General features: G+C 35.6%; 1 long non-coding RNA gene and 1 pseudogene across 1 annotated transcript; one reads left to right on the forward strand and one right to left on the reverse strand.

Moving 5' to 3' along the window:
* LOC108398737 (sestrin-3-like) overlaps positions 1-2,043 on the reverse strand; it is a 60,437-nt pseudogene extending 58,394 nt beyond the window's left edge.
* Positions 2,044-2,365: 322 nt separating this feature from the next.
* LOC118970503 (uncharacterized) lies at positions 2,366-6,503 on the forward strand. The gene is made up of 3 exons (XR_005058556.2): positions 2,366-2,504; positions 3,389-3,480; positions 5,571-6,503. It is a non-coding gene; the product is annotated as an uncharacterized lncRNA (long non-coding RNA).
* The last annotated feature ends 3,697 nt before the right edge of the window (positions 6,504-10,200 follow it).

Here is a 10,200-nt window from a genome sequence, read left to right on the forward strand (position 1 = left end):
GTTCTTCATGTAATTGTAGATTAATGATACCAAAATAAAAAAAACAAAAAACAAAAAACACATGGCTGTAACAGTGGAAGACAATCCACAAAAAAGAGCTTTGTTCCTAAATTCCTCAAGAATAAAAGAGAACACTGGACAAGATCACTATGATAATCTGAAGGTTACTAACAGGATCCGTGTTGTTTCCAGTATCTCAAAAAGTGCAGGCGAATCACATATTTTCCTACAATAATGCTGTAGATTTGACTAAAATATTTTTATTTTTTGTTACTATGGCAATTCAGGGCTCTTTACTGTAATACTTTTAATCCCTTATTGATTAGTCCTAATAGTGTAAGGACCCTCTGAGGTAATATATTAGTTATTATTAAATCCACACAGGGAAATTTCCAATTAATAGGAATTTCTACATAAGGAATATCTGGTAGCATTCCACAACCAGAGAGTGTAATTTTTGTGTTAGACAACTTTATTGCATTCTACTCCTATGAAAATAGATACGTGGTATGACCCAAACATACTAGTTCATGATTGTGTCATTCAACACTTTAGGCCTTGCCTTGTGAACAAGAAAAAAAGTCTTCACTACCTGTATTTGATCTTTGTATGAGAAGGCAGGTCTTTACTTGAATGCTGCTTTGAGAGTTGGCTCAAATCACCTTCTCCTTTTCCTCTTCCACTTCTTGCAGGTTCAAAAGTTGGCCTAGCTGCTGTCTTCATCTTTTACACTTTGAAGAAAAACGGTATCAAGTTATTCCCAATATGATAAACTTTCATTATATAAAGTATTGACAAATATCCAACTTGTGAAATCATTTCCAAAACTTGTTCTCCAAATTTTACTTTCATCTCAAACAAAAGCTCTCAAGAAAACAAATAATGAGTCTCAGGAATAGAGGAATACAGCTTCTTAAGCAGTTCTTAATTAGTGCAAACAATTCTGTCATGAAGATGAGCTTGTTTCTTGTTCTCCTTCTGGCTCTGTGGCCCTGGGCAAATTATCTAATGCAAGTTCCTGTGGAATGGGGATATTCCTAATGGGATTACTATAAGAATTATTAGACTTGAGATATCTTTGAGATACAAAGATTATTAGACTTGTAAAATTCAGTACAGCCATGACCGAGTTTTAAAAATTCTCAGCTCAACCTTACTCCACCAGACTCCCTAAAGTTTGCACCTTATACAACAGAAAATAGGTTACAAAAACAAAGAAAAATACTTTCAAAATCCCTGGACAAAGTTACTGTCTTGGAGAAAAACGTGCTAAATTTCAATGACAGCTACATAGGCAAAATTCTCCAACAACTTTTTGTTGCTGCAATTTTCTCTTACAGCAATCATAGTAATAAAAATCTTGTATTTTGCAGGTTATAATTTACTGAATGTCCAAAAGCCAGGAACCTCACCCTAAATGATTCTGATAACCAAAAGTGTTCATGGTACTTCTGGGTTTGAGCAGCCAAAAGAGTACCGCCCAGCACATATGGCTCCCCAAACCCGTCAAATGTTGGAAAAGCAAGTGTGTGGGGGAGCTGGGGGAACTGGTTTACTTCTCTAGATTTTCAGAAGAGGAAAGGGGATGTATCCAGAGAGGGAGAAACTGGGTTTTTCTGCCCCGGGGACACCACTGCCTCCCACGTCCCCCCCACCGGCGAATAATCATCACTCCCGCCTCGGGGCAGGGAGCCTTCGGGTTGTACCAGGAGTCGCCGACTCCTCCCCCAGGCCTGACCCGCTGTGGGGCGAAGCCGGTGAAACCCGCTTAGCCTCCCGCACAGCTGCCTTCCCGCGGCGCGGCGCCCGACAGCCGCCGGGCTCCGCCGCTGCCCGCAGCTCCCAAGCAGCGTTCGCCGCCAACCCCGAACCCACCGCACTCTTTTTATTTTTTCCGCCCCACGTGGACAAGGAAGACAATTCGTCAGCCTCCTGTCACTCACGTTGACCGAGGTCCCACGGAGCGACCTCCGCACCTCATATACAGACACCACGACTCGCGACTCCCAGAAACCCCTGCGCCAAAGCCCAAGATCCGGAAGCAAACACGGGCTCTTCCAACGCACGTCATAGACGGAGGCAGCCACCAATCCGCGGAAGCCATACGTTGCCATGACGATGGCGTGGGGCCGAGCCTAGGCGTTCGAGAGGCCGGGCGTTTGAAACCAGTGCTTTAGAGAAGGCTCTGAGCGCGGTTGTGTACCTAGAGGTCTCTTCCGTCTTTTCCTTCTCCGATCCCCTCCTAGACCCTTTCGTGGACAGAAAGCTCCGGTTAGCCGACTCCACATCTCCGGCTAGCGACAGAGAGCGTCCACATCCCCGACCAGCGACAGAGAGCGTAGAAAAGGATTGCACCCAACTGATAGATCCACCGGCTCCTGCTTCGTTTCTGCTGAGCTAGACCCAGCGAGCCTAGAGAGTTGGGCTGAATAACTGGTATTTTCATTTAACTGGATTTGAAGAAAGAACAAATATATACGGGGGCAACCACGATCTTTATAAAGGTACCATTCCCGCAAAAATACTAGTCTTCAAAGCAAAGGTTGTATTTGTATTGTTGGTTAAAAGTTGAATTTTTTAAAGAAGCCTACGTTCTAGTGTGAAGGGAGGTGTTGCCGCTTCCACTTTTGTCCTAAAGTCAATATAGCAGTGAGACTGATCTTTCAAAGTTATGAATCAGGTAATGTTGCTTCTCTGCATAAAAATCTAGTGATTTTAGAATAAAAAATCAAATTCCTTAATGTGACCAGAGGCCCCATGGGCTCTTGTTCCTGACTATCTCTGACTTCACTTCCAATCAATCACTCTTACATACTAAGCCCTAGCTACAGCCGGCTGGGCATTTCTGCTTCACAAAACAAGGAAAGATTCCACTGTGGTGTCTTTGCTCTGCTGCCTGTGTCCCACGATAACAGATCACCATCCTTCAGGTCTCAGCTCAGATGTCACCTCCATGAGTTTTTCCCTCATATCTACATTTTCACCTCCAACACAAAAATACCGTTGCATCACCCCTTATTATTTTGTCATAGTACTAAACAATCCTGAACTTACTCTTTTCATTGTTTACTGCCATTTTTCTTGTCTGAGAGGAAGCATAGCAAAGTCATTAAGAGAAAGAGCTCTACAGCCTGACTCTCTTGGTTTGAGATTCCAGCTCTGCCCTCTGCTAGCTCTGTGACCTTAGGCAGGTTATTTTCCTTTTCTGTGCCTCAGTTTCCTCATGTACAGAATGAAGATAATTCTAGTCTCTACCTTACAATGATGTAAGAATTAAATGAATACTTATAAAGTGCTTAAAACTGTCTCAACAAACAATACTTGCTAAATGTTAGCTGTTATTATTATTAATATTATTTTATTATTATTGTCTATCTTCCTGTATTAGAACATAAGTTCCAGGAAAACAGGAACCTTGTCTCTTGTTCACCTGTATATCATCCGCATATAGAACAGTGCGTGGCACATAATAGGTGCTGAGTAAGTATTTGTTGAATGAATGAATGATTGTTGCACTATGAAGTGGAGAAATGAAGTAATAATGACAAGGTGCTGACACCATTACAGAAAATACCCTTGGTTTTTGTTCCAGTGGCCTTTATCAGCTCTGAATTAATGACCCTGACTCATTTAACACCTAGCCCACCACCTAATCTTTTGATAACCAACCATGATTAAATAACCACTCCTGTAATTTCATTAATAGCAACATATAATCAGTTCGTGAAATTTAAAGCTTTGACTTAATGGTCTGAAAGTATTAATAAGAAATAAGAAAATTAAAGTGTTAGTAAGTATTAAGTAAAAAGTTTATGTAAATGATTTGAAAGTACGAATAAGAAAACTACAAACTTTTGGCTTAAATGTTTTGAAAGTATTAGAAAAAGAAACTAAAATTAAGTTTACTAAAAACTCAGAATTCATCCTATCAGCTGCCTTTGCTGGCAAAAATCTTACATAATTCTCATTTTAATTCTATTAATACAAAATTCTATTTGAGCCCTTAATTCTCCTGCTAATCCTCTTATACTCTTAATTTTGTACTCCCACTCTGCAATAATATGATTTCCCACATTCCCCTTCGCTCAAATCTACACACCTCTTCCACCCACTTTTCCCTCCTGACCATCTTTCCCAGGAGTCGATGATGTTCTGACTTCTCTGGGAAAAGCAGCTCTTAAACAAGGACTACATATCTCCCCCAGGCAAATCTACCAAGCTGCCTTTAAGTTTGCCCGTACCCTCAGTTTTCCATGTGTGGTGACCCCAAACCCTCTCCTTTGTTCTCTGGGTTCCAGTTCTCTAGCTTCCTTAGTGACTGGCATCCTGCTATGTTTACTATCTTTCATTATCTATGAATCCATCCCTTTCAGATCATTCTTACCAGCTTTTGGATATGGTGTAGTATATCTTAGCCTTAAAAAATGCTCCCTCAAGAAGAAAAAGAACAAAAAGAAAATTTAGCCTAAACATGCCTATAATGTAAGCTTCACAAAAGAGAATCATTAGGCAACTGTCAAAAAAAGTGCTCCTTTATTTTAATATGACAATGTTACTATTTTAATCAATGTAAAAAGGATGTTTTATATAATAGCTGTAATTACAAAACTGATTATTCCTATGGCAGGATGTAGGAATTCCAGCTTCAGTGCTTATACAAACACTATATATCCAGTTGAATTAAACATCCAAAAGAAAACAAAATTATAAAAATTTAAAAAGGAAATTTAAGAGACTATTTGTACAACCTAGGGTTTGTAAAGCCCTTTTGATCAAGGTGGGACACCTAAGAGCTATAAGAGAAATAACTTAAAAATTTTATCTATATAAAAATTTAATTTTATGGCAGAAGATACCCCAAATTAAGTCAAAAGATAAATATTCAATTAGCAGGTAAATTCTGTTATTCCTATAACATACAAAACTTTACTGCTAGTAGTACTATTACTAATAGTAATATGCATAAATACAACCCAGTAAAAAAAGGTGAAGAATCAATTCCAAATAGACAACATAAAAGACACTCAACTTGCCTATTATGAAAATGAAAGTAAACTAACAATGAATTACCACATTACAGCATCAAATTGGCAATAATTCTTTTAAATTAATAATATTATTGAATGGGATTGGGAGAAAAGGGGATCAAGTCAGACAGTGGGGAGGCATTGGCTCCCCATTCCCTTTACAGTAAAAGTCAAAGGACTCACACTGACCTACAAGACTCTTCCCTATCTAGTTAACTTCCTGTGTCGCTTGTGCCTCTCTTGGTGTTGTCTGAACATAGCTCCTATCTTAGGGCCTTTGCACTAGCCATTTCCTCAGCCAAGAATACTCTTACCTGTCTTACTCAAGTCTTTGTTCAAATCAGCTCAACCAACCATGACAGCCCTATTTAAAGTTTCAGCCATCCTCTACGTTGGTCCCCAACCTCCTGCACTCCTTATCTCCCTTAACCTGTTCTACTTTTCTTTGTTGTGTAGCACATATCATCCATGATCCTGTATAGTATGATCCTTATTCAATCCTATATAAATTTGTTTTATTCTTTCTTTCTCTGTCTCATACAGAATTAAATTCTACAAATGCAAGAATCTTTGTATTGCCCAGTGATGTAAGCCGAGCATCTGAGACAGTGCCTGGCACCAATAGGTGCCCATAATGATTTTCAAATGAGTGAATGAATGATGAGTTCTAACTGGAGAAAGTCACATTTTTATGTAAAAAGTTATTGTCTTAATCTCTTTTATATTTTAAGGAAAAAAATAATTAACATTCTGCTAGTCTGAAATTCAGATTTGCAGTGAAGATATGCCAAGACACAGAAAGATGATTTCTTTTCAGGAAAGAATCTCTAAATGAAAATCATGTGATTATTAGGCTCTATACATACCATCAAAATTCTAATTCAGTCAGCCCCACCCTGAATCCAGTCACAACTCTAATTTAATCCACTTCTAATTGAATCACTTTCTCCAATTCTAGTAAACCCTTTCATTACAAAGTTACCAGCCCACAAAATGTGAAAATTTTGCTTGAGGCTTTTAGTAAGAAAACAGAGGAAAAAAACTTAATGCTCACAAGTTAGAAATTACACTTAAAATAGTATAAATGATAGCATCTGTTCTATTTTTAACCTAAAAATGATTAATTTTCTAATTATGTATATATATAAAGCTGGTGCTTTAATCTATTTTGATAAGTGAAAAGGATAGAAAAATAAAGTAGCTTGCCTTCTACCAACAAATCCTGATTTTAATTGAAGATACTTTGGGACCCAGAGAGATGATTTCCTGGGAACAGCCTCAAAATGAAATTTGCTGATGGTCCAGGCTAGATTACTAGATAATGTTATAATTTAACCACCTCTTACCCAATCCAAGCACATAGCTACCTATCACTTGCTGGCCACTCCATTATTACTAAGATAATTAAAAGCAAGCATATTAAAAAAACAGTTAAAATGAAAGAACTAAAATATAGAAAATAAAGGGATAGAAAAAGACGTACCAGGCAAATACTAAAAAACAACAAAAAACTTTGTGTAGCAAATTAATTATCAAAAGTATTCTTTGAGTAGCATTAACAACGACATTTGTGGGGCATCTTACTGCATTCCAAAGAAAAATCTAGGAAAACGTTAAATCATGAACATATATGTAACTAATTGCATGGTCTGGAAATTTTGAAGCAATAATAAAGAATTAAAAGGTAAAACTGACAAATCTGTAATGGTGGGAATTTTTTTTAATGGCAGTCTCTCCTAGATGAAACAAAATTAGCAACATTGATGCATTGTGTGCATAGATAATGTATGCTTACTGTATTTATATTTGCATATATATTTATATGTCACGTTTATATGTATATAAAATCCTTCAACCAAAACAAAATATACATTATTTTTAAAAAATGTTGGACATTCATAAAATTAACTGTAAAGCCCCCAAATAAGTTTCAATAAATGCCTATGTACTCATTTCTAAATGATATATAGTCTTTCTAATTTTTGAACTTCATATAAATGTTCAAAATGTTTATGTAAATGAATCATGTAAAGTGTTCAAAATATTTATGTAAATGAATTGTATGCTTTTTTTTATGTTTTGCTTTTATATAGCTGTTGTACACTATATAGAATTTAATTGGGTAAAAATACACAGTATACTGGGCTGTTTATACTCTGCACCCTGATTCCCAACATCAAGCTACCCCCATGAGGACATCTGGGCCCAACAGCTTGGGAGGAAGAATGATTATTTATTAATTTAAAAAATTATTTCCAGTTTATTCCATAGTTGTTACTTTTTTCAGTGATGTCAATTAAAATGTTTTAAATTTTAGCTTCCTTTGAATATCATGTATTTTCCTAAAATATTATGTTACTGTACCTTTTTTCTTATTCCTACTTTTTCACTTATTCCTACCAAATACACTTTTTTTCCTCTTGACTAGCTTTGCTTTTGCAGGGGTCTATCTTTTTGGATCTATTTACCATTAAGCTTTTACAAATACTAACCAATTCCTTAATTTCTAATCTTAATGTCACTTATTTGTTCCACCAGCTTTTCTTAGATTTATATTATTTGTTGTTCTTTCTAATTCTACAATAAAGTGCTCAATTAAAAAACTACACAGTATAATTTATTCTAATAATTATGTTCCCAGTATGGTGATATTACAAATAATGCTACTGTGTACATTTTTGTAAATGTGTAGAGGTGCACGGGTTTCATTTATATATCCCACCAGCAGGTTGAGTTCTCCTTGTTCTATAATCTCACCACACTTGATATCGTCCAACTTTTAATTCTAGGTAATCTGGTGGGTTTATAGTGATATCTTATGGAGGTCTTAATTTGCTTTTCCTTCATTGCTAATCACTTTTTGTTTGTTGTTCACTTGAATTTCTTCTTTTGTGGGATATCTGTTTAAATCTTTCTACTGAATTATCTTCTTTTTAGATTGATTTCTATGAGTTCGTAATACTTTGGGCCCCAGTTCTCTGTCAGTTATTTGTGCTACATATATATTTTCCACTTATTGGCTTTTCTTTTTGGTATATTTTGATCTGCAAAAGCATTAATATTGGGGTAATTCAGTTTATCAGTCTTTTCCTTTTTGCTTACTGCATGGTATTTCTTAAGAAATTCTTCCCTACTTTGAGGTTACATTGGTATTGTCAGATACTATTTTCTGAAGGGTTTATAGTCATGCCTTTCACAGGCCCATTAGAAATTTGTTTTATGCGTGGTGTGATAGAGGCTCTTGGAATAAACCTGTGAAGCAAGCCTGGCCTTGTCCCTCTCTTCTGAGTGCTGGGCTCTTCTTGGCCCTTTGCACTTAAATATAAAATCTTAAATGTCACATTTTACAAAATTACTTTTGGGATTTTGATTGGGATCACTGAATCTCGGTTTAAGAAGAAATGGACAGTTCTAAATTTTGAGTCTTCAAATCTATTAACAGGTTATGTCTTCCCATTTATTAGGTCTTTAATTGCTTCTAAGTAAATTTATATTATTGCTTCCATAGAAATCTTGTAAATTTTTGTTAGCTTTAGCCTTAGGTGCTGCTCAATTTTTAATGCTTTAATAAGTGACCTCTTTCTTAATTTGATTGTTCAATTGTTTGTTGCTGGTATATGTAAATATGATTGTTTTTTATATATTGTATTTTAATGCAGAGACCATGCTAAACCCTCTTATTAATTAAAATAGTTAACTCATAACTCTGGGATTTTTTATGTAGATTGTCATATCTATGAATAAGGATAGCTTTCTCTCTCCTTCCCAGTCTTTTTCCCACTCCTTTTTTCCCCTGCTGCCTTATGTCAGGTCGGACATCCAGTGAGATCATAGGCTGATCTTAACGGGAAAGCTTTCAAATTTCATTGTTAAGTATGATTTTTACTGAAGGTTTTGGGTCAGTGCATTTTATTCAATTAAAATTTCCCCCCACAATTTTTAGTTTGCGAAATGGATAACAAATTTATCAAACATTTCTCGGCATCTAATGAGATTCTCTTTTAGTCTGTTTGTGTGTATTATTACATTAATTTATTTAACTGTCAACTAACCTTTCATTACTGAAATAAACCCATCTTGATCATGATGAATATATTGCAGGAATCTGTTTACTCAGATTCTATTTAGGACTTTTGCTCCTATGTTCCTAAGTGAGATTGGCCCATTATTTTCCTTTCTCATATGTCTTTATTTGAGACTTCTTTAATAAAGTTTATATTATAGAACATGTTGGAAAATAGTTTCTCTTCTATGGGAAAATTTGTCTAAGCTTGGAAGTACTTCTTCCTTGAAAATTTGCTGGGTCTAGGTTTTCTTTGTTTAGAGGGTTTTGACTAGCACTTCAGTTTCCTTGATGGTTATAGATATACTCAGTGTTCTATTTTCTCTTTTGTCAATTTTGCTGTTATGTTTTTCTAAGAATTTACTTATTTCCCCTGAATTTTAAAACATATTGGCTTAAACTTGTCACACTTTACTTACCAAATTTTTGTTTACATGCACAGCATCTGTAGTGATGACTGCTTTATCTTTTCTGGTATTAGTGTGACTTTGATCTCTGGTCTTTCCCATTTTCACCAGTCTTCTACTGGTGAAATTTTCTTTCTTCTACTTTCTTTGCTGTATTCTTTTTCTAACTTCTAGAGAAGTTAGATGCTTAGTTCATTTAATTTTCCAGTCTCCTATCTTTTCCTAGGTATTTATTTAACTACAAATCTCCCTTTTACTATTGCTTACCAACATCTCACAGGTTTCAGAATATAGAATATTTGCTCTCATTTAAAGTATTTCCTAATTTCCATTTTTACTTCTTTCGAAAGTTAAAGTTTTATTTAGAATGCATTTTTAATTTTATAAAATTGGGAATTTTTCTAGTTATCTTTTTTAAAGTAATTTATAACTTTATTTTATGGTCAGGGAACCTGCTTTCTATCCTCTTACATTTGCTAAAACTTGTTTTATGGCCACAGTTCTATAGCCAATTTTGTGAAATTTATGAAGAGCTTGAAAAAAATTCGATTCTGCAGTTTGGGAGTACAGAAGTTCAATATATGCCAATTAAGTCAATTTTTAGATTGCATTGCTCAAATATTCTATGTTGTTTTTCAACTACTTGATTAGTTAATAGAGTCCTGATTTATGTCTGATTTCCCTTGGTCCCTGTTAGTCTCAA

The sequence above is a fragment of the Manis javanica genome, chromosome 10 (genome assembly GCF_040802235.1).
Source record: "Manis javanica isolate MJ-LG chromosome 10, MJ_LKY, whole genome shotgun sequence".
Taxonomy (NCBI): domain Eukaryota; kingdom Metazoa; phylum Chordata; class Mammalia; order Pholidota; family Manidae; genus Manis; species Manis javanica.